Source organism: Mixophyes fleayi, chromosome 1 (genome assembly GCF_038048845.1).
Source record: "Mixophyes fleayi isolate aMixFle1 chromosome 1, aMixFle1.hap1, whole genome shotgun sequence".
Classification (NCBI taxonomy): Eukaryota; Metazoa; Chordata; class Amphibia; order Anura; family Limnodynastidae; genus Mixophyes; species Mixophyes fleayi.
Genome location: NC_134402.1, coordinates 232182078 through 232199327, shown reverse-complemented (window position 1 = coordinate 232199327; position 17250 = coordinate 232182078). Strand labels below are relative to the sequence as shown.

The following is a 17250-nucleotide window of genomic DNA, read 5'->3' as shown; positions in this document are numbered from 1 at the left end:
GTGTGCTCACACTTCTCACACATGCATGTTGACTTTGTTTTGTTAATTAAATAATGGCAAAGTCAAATCTGTGCATATTGTGTATAGAAGCAGATGATCAACTAATCAAAGATTATCAACAAAATAAAATACTAGCACTGACACTCATCTAAACAGGTGAGAGAGAAAGCAATATATTAGTGATTCCAAGGGGTATATTTACTAAACTGCGGTTTGAAAAAGTGGAAATGTACCTATAACAAAATGACAGGTAGACTCTGATCGGTTGCTATAGGCAACATCTCCACTTTTTCAAACCCGCAGTTTAGTAAATATGCCCCCAAATCTGTTTAAATCTGTCAAGTGGTAGATTTCCTCTGTGATCCTGTATCCTTCATAGAGGTGAAATACTACTGGTGGTTACTCAAAAAAGAAAATATACTACATTGTGCTTACGGTTATAAAAATGAAGCAATAGTGATTTTTTTTCTAAGCGTACAGTATTTGACTAACTTGATGAGGTGAGATTTCTTTTTTAATACCACACCAAAATTAATTATCCTATTCTCTTTTTGAAGTGAGTGAAAAGAATGTGAGTGTAGGCGCGGTCCTGTGTGAGGTGAGCACACGGAGTTAGGAGGTACAGTAGAGTGGGGGCTCCTGTGGTGCTGTAGCAACCGGCTGGTTGGCTAGCAGCGGTGTGCTCTGGTGAGTAGCGTGTAAAGTACTGTATACTGTATTTATTCTGTCTGTGCGGCGAGTATTGTTTGTATTACTGTATTTTGAGTGTGCTACATAATTGTGTCCAGGGGCAAGACGTCAGGCCCCCATTAAAGGTAGGCTCTTGTTTCCTGTGTTTTCCTGTACTAACCCGTGCTGTGGGGGACAAGTGTAGTTACCAGTGTACACATAGTCAGGGAAGAACACACGTAGTTTTCCCGTCCCTTAGGTCCCTGGGGTCGCACTGGTTTCCAGAGGGGGTGACTGAGTGAGTCAGTGGCAGTGCAGCACAGCTCAACGCAGTTCCAGGGGCGTCCCGTGGTTCAGGTTGAGTTTCCCAGTCCTCAGTTCCGTGCAGGTTCCCTAGCGGTTCCGGAGTGGGATACGTGTTCGATACCCGGGTGCAGGCAGTCGGGTGGTTCAGTTCGATCGGCTGTTCCGGGCGGCAGTCTGTACGCGGGTTAGTGGGCTGTTCCAGTGAGCCTCAGTCGGGCCTGGTACAGCCGGTCCTTAGGATCCGTGGGTGACCCCATAGCAAGAAGGCAGCTTCTTGGTACGAACTGGGTGAGGGGGTTAGGAACTGCCCTCCGGTATAGTCCGTGCACACCGGCTGGTGTTCCCCGTAGTGGTTAGTGAGCAGTTCCGTTAGCGCACCACACCTAGCTAGTTGTAGCTGTATAGTTTAGTTGCGTTGCTGACCATTAGAGTGTTGTTAGGGTCGGGTCGCTGTTGTAGACAGCTTAGCATTTGTGGGTGCCCATCTTAGTCTCACTAACAGCGCAGAGGGAGGCTGTGTGTTCCTTGTCATCCTCAGGTGTCGGGGAGGTGCAGGAGAACCGGATCGGAAGTGGGAGTGGGATTCCCCCTTTCGGTTAGGCCCTCACCGGCAGGTGTGCGAGGTACTTGAGGCGGGAATAGTCCTGGTCTCAAGTGCCTGCAGTCCCCCGTGCTTTGGCAAGAGCAAAGTGAGGAGGCGGCAAGTGGGCTTGGACTGAGAGTGTCCTTGTTCATTGCCGTATTCTCGGACAGCCCTTACCTGGTAGGCACGGCCGTAATCTCTGTCTCTTTCCTAGAGGGACGTGGTTGGAGGTGACAAGGATTGCGGCTGCGGATCTGCTGGGATCAAATCGCAGCTGGGATATCGGAAGCGGACTGGAGGTGACCATAGTTTACAAGGTAAGTTCTTTAGGGTTGCGTCTGTCCTGTTCCCCGCAGGCGCTACACACTCACACACACTCACTCTCTTCATCTAGGGCTGTGTCTTGTGTCCTCCTGCTGGACACATGATACATGCAGGCAGTGGGAGAGAGGGGCGGGGACACACAGCATGTGAATAGTGCAGACAGAAACGAACTGCACACAAGCTGCAAAGTGGCTGGTCCCGGGGGCAGGGTCCAGCCACCTCAAGCAGGGTGGGAGGGGGGTTTCCAGGCACTAAGACTCCCTTCAGTTTACCTGTGATATCGTTAATGTAGATGACAAATAGGAGTAGCCCCAGGATGGATCTCTGTAGGACACCACATGAGAGTTTCCCTTCAGCCTTGACCTGTAGATGTCTATCAGAGAGATAGTTGTGCAACTATATAAATAGGTAGATCTTAGACAAAAGGCTCTTAATAAAGAAAGGAGGAAGTTGTGATTGATACTGTTAAAAAATATTTCCGTTCTCTGCTCACACTTGCCCAGGGCCATGATTGTAGAATGTATGTAAATATTTATAGGTGTCTTTGATGATCTGATTGGCTACAAGTTGTTCTTTTGCCACCCAGTGCAACTGAAGGCATCCTGGAAAAATAAGAGTTGAAGGTCAAATAATTAAACACACCTTAAAAATCCTACAGTAGATAAAAGTGCTTTCTGGAACTTAAAGTGTGTTTCGATTTCAATATATGTTACATATGTCACATCATGTTTTAGGTGTCTGTGTTGTTTGTGAGTGAGGTGGGATCAAGAATGGATTTTTTGAGAATAGGAGATATAAGGGCGTGTTTAAAGGACAAAGGACGATGCCAGTGGAGAGTGACAGATTGAGGAGGTCTGCTAGGAATGAGCAGGCAGTGGGTGAGAAAGAGCGATGAAGGTGAGAGGGGATGGGATCCAGGTTGCAGGTAGTCAGGGAGAGAAAAGAATGAGGGATTGGACTCCTTTGCCCGAAGTTGGGGCGAAAGGAGCACCAGAGTTGTTTTTTGGAGGAAGGTGCAGCGAAGAGGGTGGCAGGAGAGGGAAGATAGGAGGAATCTGATGTCCTCAAATTTTGTGGAGAAAAAAGAGGCAAAGTCGGTAGCAGAGAGGGAGAGTGAGATATAAGGGGGGGGGGGAGGGTGAGGAGAGAGTTGCCCGTGGCAAAGAGGCAATGGGGATTAGAAGAATGAAAAGAGATGAGGGACTTAAAGAAGGACTGTTTAGTGAGGGAGAGGGTGGAGCAGTAAGAAAAGAGGATAAATTTAAAATGACGGAAGTCAGACTAGATTATAGTTTTAAACTTTTGGGATGGTTTTAGGTAGCCACACACTTCAAACTACTCAGTTTCTGAAAGAATGTATGTATGTCTGTGCAAGCATATCGATATACAACTGAGGTACATGTTACAATCACATTTTTAAAAATTTGATTAAATTTGATCATGTCGAGACTCTCAATGCCATTTTTCCTCTTTAAATGCCCTGTATACGGATCTCACCTAAGCTTTCGCCAGACTGGGTTTCAAATTTAAAGCTTTTATAGCTGGGGATTTTCTTTCTTTCATTGTATGATTTATTTTTGAAAAAAATGTTTAAAGAACATAAATGTGGTTTCACTTGAGTAAATGACAATAATAATAATATAATAATATTATTATAAAAAGGAATCAACTGTCACAAAAATGGACACTTGCTATAGTAATCCAATCATGTGACAACTTCTGTGCACTCTCCCTTTTGACAACCATATAAATGCAAATAGTGGACAACTTCATTCCTGTAGCACCAGTGATACCAACAAATGGTAGTTCAAGTACCACCTGTAAGAAAATGTCATATGATGTTTGTTTAATGGAAAGTTGGTAAAAGTAGAAAAGAGGTCAATGCATTTTGGAAGTTTAAAATCTTTAAATGAGAACACATTGGCAGCATATTGAGTTATTTTAATACACATGCTTTGGTTCAACACAGCAGTTAGAGGACATCTCAGATCTTGTTTGTTTTTAACCCATTCTTATTTTATAGGTTCCGTGAATTAGACATACCTACCACCTCTCCTTCCTTGCAACTAATTGAAAATATCATGCTTTCTCAATACTGACAAATTGTATTTTAAAGGAACATGTGAAATGACTATTAAATGTATTTTTATTCTTTGGACAATGCTTTTTTTTGGGGGGTTTTCAGTATTTTTTATAAACAGTTGAACAAGATGGGGGGGGGGTAGAGAAAGAAGAAAAAGTTAGAGGGGAAGGGTAAAAATCACACATAAGTAGATAACAGAAGCATGTTACAATTTATTTTTCATCTTAATATGAATTTTTACCACTAGGTGGCACTATCTCCTACTTATAACAGCAATGTATACATCACAATGCATGCATTTTCACATATACTGTTTTTATTATCATTTATTTAGAATATTATTTGTAAACTTATTACACAGTATTGTACAGATAATATGTAATCATTCACATAAATCCCTGGCGCATTGTAGCTTACAGACATACAAACACACACACATAGACCTTTTCGTATTGTGGGAGGAAACCAGAGCACCAGACGAAACCCACACAACCACGGGGAGACCATACAAACTCCGCACAGATAAGGCATGTGAGGCAGCCATGCTAACTACTGTGCTACATGGCTGCTATACTGAATTTCCAACAAACGTATATTTTTAGCAGTGATTTAAAGTACAGTATATGTATCTGATGGAGTTTTTACATTTTAAAGGATTCATAATACAAAATTCATACTTAACAACTGAATAGGATTAGCCAAACTTGCCAATTCTCACGGAATGTCCAGGAGACTCCTCAATTCTGTGTAGGTCTCCCAGACTACCAGGAGAGCAGGCCATTCTCCCGCATGGGGGCCTGCAATTGCATTATTGAGAAGCAGGGGTGGGGCAAAATCAGGGCCATCTTTCCCATTGGGCACGATGGGCAGGTGCCCGGGGGCCCAGGGGGAAAGGGGGCCCTGGCAGGTTTGCTGTAAAAAAAATCCTGTAAGGACAAAAAAAAAAAAAAAAAAGAAACTTACCTTTTGCGGTCAGGTCAGGTGACGATCCGGCTCACTCCCTGGTCCTCTCTTCCGTGATGCGCTCGCAGTGAATGTCGGGCGTGATGACATCATCACTCCAGACATTCACTGCGAGCACAGCATGGAGGAGCACAGAAGAGGATTCAACGCATCGCGATTGAAAGGTAAGTATATATAATCCTTTTTTTTTTTACTGATATATTTAGATATAGGGGCCCCCGGTGCACTGCTGTGCCCGGGGGCCCATACTATTGTTAAGGTGGCCCTGGGCAAAATGACGCTTTCTGCCCCACCCCTCTCGGCACTCACACTTCACCGACCCTCTGGGAACTTGGAAAGTATGGGATTAGCTGCGGTAGTAAAGGTGAGTTTTGCAAATTTATATGATCTTAAATCTAAAAGTTGTGTTATAAAGTTGAGGATTACTGGGATCAGGTTCAGACTGATACATAGCCAGACTTAGACCATACTTGCCTACTTTTGGAGCCAGCTGTCCGGGAGGGGGTCCGTTAAAAGGAGGTTGGCCACGTGCGGTGCGCCGTTAGGCTCCACCCCTGTCAATCTTAGGCCATTTTAGCCAATCACAGCAGGGCCACAATGCCGCGTGTAGCCCCATCCCCCACCATCTTAAAGAACGGCGACAGCTGGATCCAGGATTTTTGCCTGCTCTCTCGGGAGTCCGCGAGAACTCCCAAAAATTCGGGAGTCTCCCGGACATTCCGGGAGAGTAGGCAACTATGCTTAGACCCCATGGGGTCATAAGAAAGATGCTGGATCCCCTGCAAAAATGATGTGCCATACCCATGCACTTTTTCACCATACCACTGTATTAACTTACTCTACACATGCTTCCACAATATTTTCCCTTTTTCCTCCTTATGTCTAACATTACTATACATAAATACTTGGTAGTACTTTTACTATTTTTTTATCTATAAAGGTTCCGTATCCAGCTTATTGACCCATTAATCACAATGGAGGTGTGGTTTGATTGTTATATATAGCGAACACCTGCAAGATTTCCGTGAATTAGAATAGCTTCGTTAGGAGTACATCCATTCAATTATTTTCATTCAAGCAACTGTAATCATTAAGGGAATGTGTTTTGTAATTTTAACTCTTTCTATGATCTTTCCTCTGTTAGTTTTTCTTTCTCAGAATTTGCTTACACTGTATTTCAGACGGAACATGACGGGATCAATCTTTCGGAGAATTGTACAGACATCGGGATCATCGATGGCAAGTCAGAACGAAGCACCAGAAAACTGAGCATGTATGATTTGATTGGCATGAATAAAGAGGCACAAATTCTGCTCATCTAAACAAGCCCTTGTACTGGTGACTTATTTGCAGGTCGGTACAGACTGTATGATGTGATGTCTATCCTTGACCTGGAAGCTGGTAGTGTTTCGAAAAAGTCACAATGTTAACTAATATAGACTAATGCTGGCTATGTATGTTAGCATTGTGACTTTTGATGGACAAACTGGAGAGATCTGGCAGCTGGAGGGTCAGGCTAAATGATTGATAGAAGTAAATTTATTAACCCCACTAATCAAACAACAAATCATTAAACATATATTCATCAAATTAACAGATTACTAAACATAATTTAGCCATCATCTGATTGGTCGTTAGTTAATTTAGAACATGTATATCCTTTGTTTTCTTGGTAAATTTTAGATATACAAAACAAACATACTGGCATACATATAAACTAATTGCACTGGAGACATACAACGTGTGCCTTTTATATGTGTTTCGTTTTTAAAAAACAACTCACAGTTTTTAGTAAAAATCATTTTCACCTAGTTCTCTATACACCCCAGGAGAAACATATAAAGCAGTATGTGCTATATGCAAATATTCTGGTTCAACTTCAGAGTTAGCTGCATACCGATCTAAGTTCACTTCCACGTTGAACTGCACAAAAAATTCAATCTGAACACTGTGTACAACAATAGAGTAGCTGGGAAATGACTTTCACCTTTCCTGGCCATAATATTGGAACCTGTGGCTGTTATAGCCAGGGTCCCGGTATAGGGCAATGCCCAGACCCCATAATTAATAGACATTTATAAAGGTCTGCTTATCCTAAAGTCCGCCAATTGTCAATGTATATGTATAGACAGTGGGCAGTAAATCATACTTGCCAACTCTCCCAGAATGTCCGGGACACTCCCGAAATTCGGGTCAGTCTCCCGGATTCCCGGGAGAGCTGGCAAGTCTCCCGCATCCCACTACTGCCTTCCCAAAATGAAGCGATTTGCGGTGAATCGTGTAATTTTGGCCCCGCCCCCCACGACAAAATGCCATTTAGTCGGGGATGGGGGGGGGGAGCAAAATTATGCGATTGGCCACGCCCTGCCACCTCCCACCCTCCAGTCACGCCCCTCTCTTGGAAAGAAGTTTGCGAAAGTAGGCAAGTATGCAGTAAGTTTTATATATATATATATATATATATATATATATATATATATACACATATATATATATATATTTGCATTTCATAAGTCCAAGCCACAGCAGTTTCAAGACAATTTGTTTAATTTCTGAAACATATAAAGCAATGTAACATCATCTTTAGATCAGCAGCAACACAAAGTTTAGATATCCTGGTAAAATCAGATCCTGTTCTGTACAGCAGTAGGGTTGGAGCTGGTATTACGTATTTTATTTATTATCCTTTATGTGTCTGCACTTTTACTTGCTTTTCTGCTTTTTCACTTCAGAAGGCGCGGGTTTAATGGATATGTATAAGTTCTCCACCCATAGCCTAGGAGAGGTGGAGTGGCCTTTGGTTCCCTTCCCCATGAAGCCTCTTATCAGGAAGCTGAAGATTCTGGCCAAGGGGGAGGCCTTGGCAGGCCCTTTGGTAAATGGACACCTCCTATCCTTGCAACAAAGGAAGGGTCTGAAGATCTTGCATCCTAAAGAGCCAATTTGAGTTTTGACCATTATCAACACTGGATAAGACAGCTTCCATACACACTCATAATTTTTTGTCTCTATTGAATAAAGAATATCATATTTATCTGTTTTGATATCGGTGGTGTGCTACTCTAGAATCTAGCTCAGTGACCACATGGATACATTTCAAAGGCTGCAAGAGTGGTCTTCTAACCTTCGAAAGGACCGTACATTCTCCCTTATTACTTAAAACATTTAATCATAAAGAGACACCACATTCCCTTACAATATATCACTAATGTACTCCAAATACACCCTTCAGTTTTCTTCACATGCCACTCAATCCTCTCACTCGCCCCAAAACAGCCCTCAGAACGCCACAATGCCCACTCACCTAAAAGCCCCACATTGTCCTCCAGATTACCCCCCCCCCCCCACCACCACACTTTTTCTCTTTTCTGAGAGTACCAGTGACCAACTGCTAATCTAATGACTAATAACATTCTGCCTAAGAATTCTTACCTTGCTTTTAAGAAGTGAGCAGGAATCACACAGCTCTTTCCAGTGGAGGAAGGAGGAAGAACACATGGTGCAGATTGCACATCTCTCCTCCTCTGATCTCCGATGTGCTGCTGGAGCTACATAATTTCCCTGCATTGTGTGGCAGAGATTACGTGATGTGAAGGTCTTCTGCTCTGGACAAATAATATCAAGTCTTATGCTGTACACTATGACATACACGCTCTACAGTGCATAAAGCAGAGAATAAGAGCTGCAGATGCAGAGTATGAAGCTGGAACTGGGGGGATGCAATGCTATCAGGCGTGTGTGTATGTATATATATATATATTTGTATGTATATATATATATATATATATATATATATATACACATATATATATATATATAAATAACAGGGATACTCTGCACCAACTCACTATATATATTAGCTAGTAAAGAGGGTCTGATTTAGAGTCAGAAGTAAATCCGGTTTGAAGGTACAATTGCAAATCATGTTGAGCTGCAGGGGAGGAAATTTAAAACATGCAATGTAAATTTAGATTTAAGAGGGAGACGCGTCCTAGCTCAACTCTAAATTGTAGTGTTAGTTGAGTGTCAAAGTTTAAATCTAAATTTCGTTGTCTGCTGCTCAGATTACCCAGTAGGGCCTGATTATCCAATAGACTGACTAGGCTGCAGTGTAGGACGCAAAACATTGGGGGGGTGGGGGTGCAAGATTTTTGGGGGGTGAAAAATTGTAGCAGATAGGGCTATAAATTGGAATTAATTTTCAAATAAAAGAAAATCGTTGTTCTCCAAAGTAAAAATATTTTTTTTTTATCTTTTTTCTTTTTTTTTTTTAAAGGTTTTAATCTTGATGTATTCCCTTAAGCGAGTACATGAGGATAAGGAAGTAGAAGAGGCAAGGACGGTGACAGAGCCATCTGCAACAGCCCCCCTTCACCTTTACCACTTCACCCTCAGTAGCTCTCATTCACACCACTTTATAGTTCTGATTTTAATTAAATGAAATGAGTGACAAAGATAGCTGTAACACGTTTTCAAAGCCAAGTGGAGCTGAGTTTCTGAAACATGCAAAAGTAAATATTGGTGGGGGAGAGGTGGAGGAAGCTGGATTTTAAATTAAGGACTAGTTAGTTTTAACGTTTGGTCTGGCGTGGAAGGTGAATGGGCATAAAAGTGTGTTAGCCTAAGGAGGCCCGACTCCTTACTTAGGCCCATACTTTGCAACTCTCCTTGAATGTCAGGGAGACTCCCTGAAATAGGGGTGATCTCCCTCACTCCCTGAAGAGTCTGGCATTCTCCCTGATGCTGAGTCAGTACAAGACGTGGATGGCTTTGCCATCTGTGACATGATGACACAGTTCAGAAATTGTGTCCTATGTCCATGTATTGATGCCAATGGAGGTGGCCATTTTCATGGAGACCAAGACAGGTCAACATGACTTCAGTAATGGAGACAGAAATGTAAAATATAAATTTATTAGCTGCTTTTATGTAATGCATAGTTGCCTACTCTCCCAAAATGTCCGGGAGACTTCCACATTTCTGGGAGACCTCTCAAGAGAGCGGGGCAACCTCCTGGTTGTCGCCCCCGCAATAGATAAGTGGGGGGGCCTTAATGATGCTAATATCAATTCATCTTAGCCCCACCCCCTGCTGTAATTGGCCACAATTGTGACAATCGTTTAGGGGGGGAGCAAAATGGTGAGATTTGTCAAGCCCCGCCGCCGCACTCCCACCTCCCCTGCGATCTCCCTGAAGCCAGCGCGGAAAAGTTGGCTTAGGCCTTATTACCCAGTGACTGATGCACCATAATGAAGGGTTGCTATGTAAATGGCCTTCTCTCTGGTGACAGGTGCATTTTACTATGACTTGTATATGTATGCTAAAAATAAACAAAGTTGTGACAGAATTTCAAGCTAATTACCTTTCACAGAGGTGAGAAGTGACAGCGATACAAACTACAGTCCCAGAATTGCTTCTCCATTCCGCTGAATGCAATTCTGCACTGTATTTGTACATTTGGATTGTGCAGAATTTATATTCTATGAAAAGACTAGAATACTGGAAACATCAAAGGCCAAATTAAACCTGCGAAGTGCGTTAAATGTCATGGAAAATGCAGAATGTATCATATATTTTGCGGAAAAGTTTTGAAAATGTGGTTCATCTCTAATTGCTATTTTGTGTTGTTGGGGTAATTAAAGATTATTTTATTTACATTACCACTATTTCTAATTGGATGCATGATGACATTTTCTATGGTATCACTCTAGCTATTATTATTAACATTTATTTCTGTAGCACCAGCATATTCCACAGCGCTTTACATACAACTGTAATAGCAAACAGACAAAGAAGTAGGAGGGCACTGAACACCAATTTACAATCACACAGTAGTGTATTTATATTTAATTTTTCCTAGTATGTAAAATGATATTCAAATTGAATAGGCTACAAAATTAATTATTATTTAATTATTTCTGTGCTACTTTTTTTAATATAGAAATTGTTGTCATCGGCTATATATTTATCTTAAACAATGCATTTAGATGACTGGAGGATTGTTCACATTTCCCTTGAGAGGCCGAGAGCAATGAGGGTGAGAGGTTCAGCCAGAGCATGAGAGTGTGACTGTACCAGTCAGCCTCCCCCCTCCTGATTTTCTATCTGCAGGAAACACCTTTGCAGGAAATCAGTGTGTACAATTAGTTTGGACTGCTAGGACATGAGAACATGACAGATTTAGAAGTTCAACCAATCAGAAGGAACATATTTTAGGAGAGGGTATATAAGCCGTCTTCAGCAGGGTAAGCCTGCGTCACTCAGACACGAAGAGAGCCTGATGCATATGATCTATCCTAGACTCAGAATACTAAACTCATGTACATATGTACAAACTTATGTAGTTACACAGATTCCAAGAGAGGGGTAACATTCAGCAGAGTGCAAATTGGTGCTTTAACCTCTTATGTACTAATTAGTGCTTGTTTCTTTTTTCATTTTAGCTTTTTACAGGAATCCAGATTAAAGGACATTTTACAATCCCGACCCTAACACTTGCTGAGAGTCTCTAATGAGAAATCTCTTGACAAATACAGAAAGTTCTTCATTGTAATTTTACCTCGTTTTACCCACGAACATACCCATTCAGTTGCAGCTCTTTAAAATGGTCTGTTAAAACCTGTCTGAGGTCTGCTGAAATGAGTATTCTATTTTACCACCCACAAGGGTCTGCAAACCTATATCTCTTGCCCTAGATGAGATACAATGCATGTAGCATGGCTCCTACAGACACAAGAACACCACACTGAAATACTTATCCCTGTGCCTGCATGTCTTTGCCGTTCACTAAACCAGCAGGGAAAGCGTCATTCTCAATAGCAGCAACTTTCCAGAAAACAAAACAAAACACATTCATACTGTTTGAGTTGATGACAATTTTTGAGACCCCCTGGGACTGTGTGTAAGGGCAGCTTGTTCTTCTAAAGAGATACACGTCGACCTACAAACATATACTATATATAAACTATTCAGGTTTGTTTTTTTTACTAATAATTTACAGATTATTAACTCACTATTACTTATTTACTGATTTGTATACAATATTTATGCAGTGCTTTACACAGAATTGTTCAGGTACAGTTTCCATGCCAATGGAGGCAACAATCTAGTTTTTAGTGCCTGGGACAAAGCATATCTCTCAACTTATCGATTTCTGCGGGATAGTCCCAATTTGACCAATATGTATGGATGTATCTTACTTTAAAACAATGACTAGTCCCCATGTAGAAAATGCTTACAAAATGGGCGCACAATGGGCTTGTTGCAGGAAGTTAGAATGTCAGGTTTGTGTTTGCTACACCAAGTTTATTCAGTTTTATTCCATGCTCAGACTTAACACGCAGGGTCTGCTGCTTTTGTTTTCCATTTGTCTCATACGTAGACGTGGTGCTATTTTCTAGTGGATGCTGAAATAGTGTACATTAGGGGAAGTGTGAGGGGTCATCATCGGGACAGAGATTAGGTAAAACAAATGAGTAAACTCATAAAACTAGCAACTTGTTTTGCAACTGCAAAAGTTAAAGGGAAAGTAATATATATATATATTTATCAAAATACTTATTTGGTGAAGGGTCCATTATTCTGGTCATGTAGTGGAGATAGCAATTCCTTGAAAACTTCTGTTCATAGAGTAGAAAATTGCTTCATGATTAGAGGTCAGAGATATGAGCCCTCTTTTGAGGACCATCGTATTGTGTCTCTTGGGGACCAGTTATGAGGGAAGGCACAAAGCGAGAGCGCACTGTGACAAAGAGAGGGCTACTGTGGTCCTGGTACAGTAAAACTGAAGTACCAAGAGTTGTATCCGCTGGGCATTCGTGATGGGAGTGAGTGGAACTGAGCCTTATAGTCTAAAATGAATATATATTTTATGTATTGATTGAAAGCCCACCTACCTTGCAACTTGTATTCTATTCTGTATTATTTCGCCTCTGCAGCTTCAATGAAGTCCATCCATGTGGGAAGCTTGCACTGCTATACAAATTAAATATTCTATATAATAGCAAGACTGATATTTTAAAATAGACCCATCACAAGAACTACATAAAACAAATGATTGACTGATTATTTGTGCTTTATGACAACATAATTTGGATAACGCTAGCCTATAAAAATGGCCAGGGCGCTTGATGAATTTAAATTCTTTTAAATGGAATAGAAATCCATTACATCATGGCGATAAGTAAGATTTATCACTGCTTGTCACAGTGACAGAAAACTCGTTATTGCTGCAATTCTTTAAAAAAACGTCACTAATGCAGCTCTGTGATACTCAGCTGCCTCCGCGATACTGGCCTGATGCGGTAAAGCTTAACTTGCTGCTTCGCCAGACCAGTCTTTGCAGATGTATGTATGCATGAGTTGGCTTGCCAGATTTTAATAAAAAAATGTTTAAATGAAAAAAAAAATGCTTTATTCAAAGAATAAATAATTTCAATGATTTTAATCTGCTGATTTAATCTCCTGAGATGGCGATAACAGAACAGGCATTGCAGCAATATAAGTACCGCCACAATATTTGTTAAAAATTATCTTCATTGGCGAAAACTGGAGAATCTTACCACTGTCAGGGTTATCACTTGCGATAACAGGGTTAATTCTTGGGGCCTGATTCATGTCCGAATGCAACTTGCACTTAAATTGCGTGTTGTAAAAGGGCATGCAATTTGAGCTTATTTCAGGCCGTATTGAAATCCAAGCAGATCTCAAGATACGTTTCAATTTTAATCTGGGTAAAAATACACTAAACAGTACCTGCCATATGTAGATACACATAACAGACTGCAGTATACGCTCAATTAAAGGTCACACCAGAATACATATAACTTTTATTTTATCATAAATTAAAATAACAACGCTTAACAGTATTTTCATTTATATAAATATTTATTTTCAAATATAAAACTTGAATTGATTTTTATAAACTACATAAAGATATTTTAGATGTGTTCTGTACATACAATGTGTTTTAATAATATATCTTAGTTGCATACAGTTGTGCTGTGATAGCTATGTGCACGTGTAATTTTAAAATCAAAGACTATGCTGTGTCAGTCATCACTATCAGTCAGACACCTGACCTGTAACTGGTGCAAGTGATACAGCTGAAAACAAGTGCACTTACTACACACACAGGACTTGAATCAACCACATCAGTATTGCAATGACCTTACTGTACATGATCTACATTAGTCCGCCCCTTCCCTCCCCTGTTCTGCCTCTCCAGTCGTAGGCAGTCATAAGTGCCATTTGCGTGTGGACATGTATTGCCTGCAATTGTGCTCATTAGCGTATTTCTGTGCCCAATTTCTGGTCATCCACAGAGATACTTAATGCAAGATACACAATACAAATGGACGGACCACTGAACATGAATCAGACCCTTAGATGTATAGAGGGATATGATAAAGCGGGAATCCTGCTATCCAGAAAGTTCTGCAAACCAAAAAGGAGGAGAAATAAAGTAATAAGTAAATAATTACTGCTGTTTAGTGAAAAGAATCTTACACAGAGAAATGATCACCAAGGGGCAGACTCAATTAGTCGCAAGTTGCTGCAGACATAGCCTCGATGTCCGGCTGCATAACTATGTCTATGGCTAATACAGTACAGAAATCTCAACTAATTTTCCCTCGCATTTCTATGGGACGCAAGGGAAAATGATCAGAGATTTCTGACAAATCCTACCGCAGATTGTTCCGGAGACACATTGCGTCACCTCACGTTGAATTGAAACTGCCCCACACACTGTCCTTTTGCAATCACTGTGAGTAGCACTGCTAAACAAACAATTTTATGAGGAAAGTTTTGGAGATTGGAAAATTACTTTTTCAAGTAATATATTTGTTTTAGGCATAATGCATCAACATTACAAAAAAAAAAAACCAAAAAAAACACTTATCTGGAAAAGTTCAAGACTGAAGCATGCCACGTAACAGATAAAAATGAGATACGAAGAAATATAACATCTCTACTGCACAACTTCCCATTGCTCTTGTAACAGTGTAGCAAGAAATCAACAAGTATATTGAAACACTACAATATTTATTTGTGCTTGAATAAATAAGAGGCTTTCTTTTTCCTGTTGTCTATTATAAAACTTCCAACTATCCCTCCTCTTATTGGACAGACAGAAAAATAACAAGGTCATTATTATCATCTATTTATATAGTGCCACTCATTCTGCAGCGCTGTACAGAGAACACACTCACATCAGTACCTGCCCCATGGGAGCTTACAGTCTAAATTGCCTAACATACACACACACACACACACACACACACACACACACACACAGACTAGGATCAATTTGATAGCAGGCAATTAACCTACCAGTATGTTTTTGGAGTGTGGGAGGAAACCGGAGCACCCGGATGAAACCCACGCAAATACGGGGAGAACATACAAACTCCACACAGATAAGGCCATGGTCGGGAATCGAACTCAAGGTTATTATTCACCAGGTATAACCAAAATTGACTTGAGAGCAGAGTGCAAATTTCAACCTGTCTTCCACTCCAGAACAATTTACCAAAACAGAACTTTAACATATTTATATTTCTGTGTATGATTGAAATAGCTTTTATTTAGCTGTACTTTAAAAATGTATCAAGGTATTAATTGTAATTTCTAAGGTAATATTTTCTTTGGAGTAAGTAACATACACATACGGAGGCTTGGGGTAAATTTACTAAAGTGCGGTTTAGCAAAACCGCATGTTTTTTGCCTAATTTAGTGTGTTTTGTAAACAGAGAGATTTACTAAAGGCCAAACCACACATAAGATAGCATGTTATGAAACTGTCATGCTGGTTTTTTTGTTTCTTCAAATGGCAGATATAAAAAGCATGCATTTTATAAAACTGTGGTTTGCAAAACGCACATCAAAACAACAGAAAAGGGCAGTGTTTATACACATGGTACTGAAAGGCTAGATAGCTCAAACCGCATATTGTTTGAGCTATTTTGTCTGTCAGAAAAGGAGAAAATGAATAAACAACGAAAAGGAATGCCCCCTTGCCTTCACTAACAGCTCAAGCTACTCAGCATTAGGCCCGGTCCTCTATGCGGGATGGGGAGGGGCCCAGAAAAAAAACGATCAGGGGCCCTGCACTTAGAGATGTCTGGCCCAATGCTTGGAAGCACTAGATGTCTCCTAGTGCCCCCCTTGGCCAGTGGGCACTTGGGTAATAATGTGGAAATGTAGTGCATTGTTTGTGTCAACATGCACTGACAGCCAATGACTATTCTTCCATACTGGATAACAAGCGTTAGCATGCACATGGCCGCCGGTGCATATAGACACTTGTAGTGCCACATTAAAATAAAGAATACATAGGGCCAATAAATCATTAATATTGCCATATTCGTATTTTACATTATTTTCCCCCAAATAATATCTTTTCCCATGTAGTTAATAGCTGGGTAGCCAATCAGGAGCAGGGGTTGGGGTTAGAGACCGCTCATTTCCATATGGATTATGTCAGATAAAGAATAGAAGATTTCCAGTGAGTATTTATTAGGGAAATGAATTTGGAAAAAAAAACATTATAGGGGCAAAAATACTGTAAATATTAAGGTGACACTATGAAGGGTTACATAATCTGGCATGTTGTTACAGAACCTGGCAGTTTCATAACCAGTCAGAATGGAACGCGCTGATTTGCCCAACGCCTTCCGTTATAACAAGCAAAAATTTGCATCCGCAAAGGCACCACCATATTTATGTGTAAAGTCCAAGCGGTTGCATTTGTACAAAAGCTATAACAGCATTTGTACTGTGCAGGTGCTTTTATACTCTGTTTGGTCCGTCCTTATGGTGAAAAACAGACTTTTGTAACAACCTGACATGGTCAATATCATATCATATGTTTTGAGGATTTCAGGCAGGATAATTACTGACCTAGCCAAATAGATTAACAGACATAGGCATGATTAAGACAATACTGAATATATGACCAGTTGGAAGTACTTGAGGACTAGTGTTGAGAAACCCTGGTCTATATAAGGTCTTTGAAAGAGATTTGGAATCTTGAACAGATTTGTCTTTTCAATGTAATGTAGAGGATGAAATTTAGATTACATTACCATTAGGCTTTACTGCTAATGTAGAAGAGGAACTAGAAGTCTATGAGCACGGCTGACGAAATTACTCTGCGATATCAGGGGGAAAATTGTGCAAATGAACATAATATTTTAAAAGCATCACAATGTGTTATACAAATGTTACGAAATTTTTGCTGTGCTTTCTGTGTGCTCTTGTTTTAGAAATGTTACTCAACATAGCTGATATTCTCAGTTCAACAAAAGTGGAGGTGAAAAAT

The 17250-nt window shown here is 40.6% G+C and overlaps 1 long non-coding RNA gene across 1 annotated transcript; it reads left to right on the top strand.

Moving 5' to 3' along the window:
- The first annotated feature begins 2036 nt into the window (after positions 1-2036).
- LOC142151607 (uncharacterized) lies at positions 2037-10555 on the top strand. Its single transcript, XR_012691216.1, has 3 exons — positions 2037-2111; positions 6110-6281; positions 9205-10555. It is a non-coding gene; the product is annotated as an uncharacterized LOC142151607 (long non-coding RNA).
- Positions 10556-17250: the final 6695 nt, after the last annotated feature.